At 35.8% G+C, this 4,069-nt stretch overlaps 1 long non-coding RNA gene across 1 annotated transcript; it reads right to left on the bottom strand.

The window, feature by feature from the left end:
* Positions 1–2,016: 2,016 nt before the first annotated feature.
* LOC111399030 lies at positions 2,017–3,758 on the bottom strand. Its single transcript, XR_002703504.1, has 2 exons — positions 3,065–3,758; positions 2,017–2,560 (listed from the first exon to the last, which is right to left on the bottom strand). It is a non-coding gene; the product is annotated as an uncharacterized LOC111399030 (long non-coding RNA).
* Positions 3,759–4,069: the final 311 nt, after the last annotated feature.

Here is a 4,069-nt window from a genome sequence, read left to right as displayed (position 1 = left end):
TTTTTTTTTTTGGCTCCTTAAATTTGGCTTTTGTCTTCAACATATCATTTTACATGGTGCATATCAGAGAGAGGAATGATCTAATGAACGCTAATTTTCAATTTATGTTAAGTACCGATAACGTGTATGTTTGAAGATTCATATATTGGCCGTTGCGTTTAGAGACCCTCCTAGAAGTAACTGGTAATGATGGCATTTGGATCTATACATCCCACGTTTTCAATACCTTGAACTGGTCAAAATTATTTGACATTCGGGCAGGAGACAAAGGAAAACATTAAGTTGAGGGCCATGCATGTTACCTGCATAATTTTCTAATTCAAAGTTTGATACAGAAATCAATGTCACTTTTTATTTTTCCATGTATAAAATCTTGACATTTCAATGGAAAACCATTAGATTCCTGCTTCACTATCAGCAGACTTGTTGTACCATTTGCATTATGGCATGACAATTCGTCCCTTGTCTCTGTCTTAAATTCTTAATCCTTACATCATCTTTCTGTTCATGTCCTGTTTGTCAAAGTTTTATAGATTAATTTATAGATATTTCAGCTCATTTACTCCATCCCCTGGAATAAGCAGTGATTCTGAAAGTCTTACAATGAATTTTGGTGTTTGGTTTAATGAACCCTTTGTTTGTTATTAATTATAAAATAGATTAGTTAGATCGCAAATAACCACCAGAAACGAACTTAATTTTACTCCGTCTCTCCTTTTTCTAACTTGATTTACAAAATCACGTCACTCTTATGAATTTGAGAGTAGACAAATCCAGCTACGTAAACCATCATTTCCTTAATTTAATCTTTATTCCCGTCAACTCCACTTATTGCCATTTTGCTTTTAAAGTTCGTAAAAAATAACTACAAAAGTTCTAGTCATCGTTTGTTATGTCACTTCATACCAAATTCATTCTCCCTCCCCAGACAATTTTTTGAAGATAAATATGAGATAAGGATCAAACTAGACTACAGCTAACACGAGTACAAGCTCAAGGGACCACAGATTCTTAAAGAGGATGGAATATCATGGGATTTGAGGTTTTCACCCAAAGAATTGGGTATATGATACAATGGGGGCATTTGGCTTTTGTTTTCTTGATTCATGAATAAGACCTAGATACATTGAATTCCACAGAAAAGTGCTTTCTTTCTTCTTTTTCCCCCCTTCTCCAAGACCCATTTTAATACAAGTTTATGGGAAAAAGCCAAAACCCTTCTCTAGTCACATCTTATTGAAGCAGTGGTGCCATTTCTCCCATTGTTCCATGTCTCTTTGTATATCAACACATTCGAAGTCCTTATCTACATCCTCTTAGCTAGCTGTCCTATCAGAATTTATGTTCTTTTCTCGTATAAGATACATATACTATTTTTGTTTCTTGCTGTGTCTAATATTACGTACTAAACATACACTAAACAATAAGATTCAAGAAGTACCCAATCTCAACTAAAAACAATCGTTTCAAGTAAATCGATAACAAAAGGCCCAAATCCAGTTCGAAGATGGAATGGAATTATATATTAGAAAATGTTGGAAGGTTTTTTCTTATAGAACGTGAGAAGATGAGTAGAGAGAGAAGTTGGAATATTGCAGAAACTTGAACTTGACAATACCAACTTTAAAACATGCTAAAATGTCGCATACTCGTACGTGTATTTGTCACCACCAATTTTCACGATGCTCACGAATACAAATATGCCTCAAAGATATGATGAGTCTCAGTGTTATTTGCGTTGTGCAAACACGAAGAGAAGCCGAACGCCAAAGAAAAAGTATAAACAAGATTGGAGGAGAAGAATGCACAAAATTCGAATTTGAGATGCAAAATAGAGGCAAAGTAAGAACTTCAAAATTCTTGTATCATCAAATGGAAATGGTGAAACCTTATAGATTTTTCATCTAGAAGTTACATCCATTCATATGTAGCTTTTTGGCTTGAATTGAAATTCAGATTTAGTAGAACTTAAAACAAAAAAAACTGCCCAAATAATCAAAGTATGGAGACAATGGCTGCAATTGTAAAACTGTTTAGATATAAAATCCGAATAAGAGTACCTGGTGACACTATTGACACCAGAACAATTCCAAATTTGGGTCCGTCTAGAATCTCAACCACAATTATGAGCATCAATCGAATTTATCTAGAAGTATAAAAAGAAAAAAACTGGTAGTAATACAAGGGAAATTTGCTTATGTTCTTTTATCCATGTATACACTGAGATTCATTTTTCTCTACAGATACACTGGTTTTCCATGACCCCACCATCCTCGTACAATTGATTGGAGCCAAATTCCCAGGAAGGGCATATCTTCTCTCAAGCCATGGTGCTACTCTTTAACACAGTATTCTGTGCACGTCGTATCAATACAGTCAACGTTCTTATCTACAACGTCTTGGTGAGCTGATCCCTAACAAAATTTTTGTTCTCCTTTACTAGAAAATGCTAATTAATTTGAACCGTAAGTTGGCATAAATCCTTTGGCGTGTTGACTCTCCATTTCAAGGGTCATCAAGGATTTCTGCCTGTGATATCTGTTTCTCTTTGCAGCAAGAGCTGGACGAGATAATAATTAAAGAAAGCAAAGGAAAAATCACAATGTTATGTGAGCACATTTGCAAAATAAAAATAAAAATACAACAACCAGCAAGTTACATTTGATTCTTATTTGATGCAACCGGTTTAATCTGACGTGAAACTAAGGCTGATCAACTGATTTAAGAACATGCAATTACACAAACAGTGTCAACAAAAGTCAAGTCCTTTACTTGTAGGGACAAAAGTTTTGGTGAACACGAAAAGAAGGAACAAAAATCTTGCAGCATGGATTGTTAGGTCTGAGCAAGCCTTGCCCCAACAGTGGCATATAAAGGCTGAAAGATGAGCCATTACCTCAAAAGTAAAGAAGAGACAACTTTAAAATCCATAACACAAATATTTTGTTAGAAAGACCAAGAGAAGACAGGTGTTAGAGTGGAATATACCTTGAGTACACAGCAAATATCAAAGAATTTAAGGAGATAAATAGAACATGATGATACTAGTTAAAGAAGAACTTACACATTAGTTCATGAGGTAGACCAAAGTCATAGTCATTGCGCCTCCTCCACACACAACAATAGTACATCCCAAGCAGCAGCACCGATAATAAAAATAGACAGGCAAGACCGATAGCAACTTTGCCACCAGTAGATAAGCCATTTTTCCCCCAAAATAGTGGACAATCAGGCAAAGATGGTACACCACACAAGCCTTTGTTGCCAGAAAGACTGTGAAAGAAACAAAAGTATCTTAGAGAAGTAAAAGAGACCGCTATAAGTTTCGAGGAAGCAAGAATTGAAGCTGAAATTAGAAAAAAGAACTCATGTTTATTTTATGAACATATATGGTGATTAGATCTTGATGGTCTGGCAGATATACCCTTTATCCCCTACCCTAGAAAAATTATAGGGTGACAGTTCATTGTGCTAAGAGTGAACAATGATTGCTAGGCAAGCTTTGACAAACTTGATAAAGTTCGCACACGTACGTATTTATGTTAGAGTTGATATACCAACATTTGTGTTGCGTTTTGATACCCAATAAATCCCGAGTTTTGATATAAACATTGAATATAATTTCACAGGCCTCGGTCAAATGCTGAATTGATTACCAACAACAATGTTCAAAGGCTTGACCCAAAAGCAACGTGGACAGTTGGAAGTAGCTTAAAAAATTAATCTTATATATATATACCTATTGGATGGCTTTCAGTCTTGATTCCACTTCTTCGATGGCGAACTGCGGGGGTGGCTGGCAGCGGCTCCTAGATTATTGGGGCAATTTGCGAGGATGCTTTCTCACCAAAACGTTCTTTATTCTGTCTAGGTAAGGTTTTTTCTTTTGTTGAACTCATGACTACCCCTTCTCGATAGATAACCTCTCTTTGGCTCTGTTTCTGGGGTTGTTTTCCTTTATTCAAGGATTTAGCATAGTTCCTTTTGAGTTGCATCTTTCAATACCTCGATCATGTCCCGTATTGATCTTTTTCAAGAACGTCACCTTTTGTTCAAAGGCCTTATCCCA

Source organism: Olea europaea, chromosome 8, assembly GCF_002742605.1.
Source record: "Olea europaea var. sylvestris chromosome 8, O_europaea_v1, whole genome shotgun sequence".
NCBI classification, from domain to species: domain Eukaryota; kingdom Viridiplantae; phylum Streptophyta; class Magnoliopsida; order Lamiales; family Oleaceae; genus Olea; species Olea europaea.
Note: the sequence above shows the minus strand (reverse complement) of the source record. Positions and strands in the feature narration are given on the sequence as shown.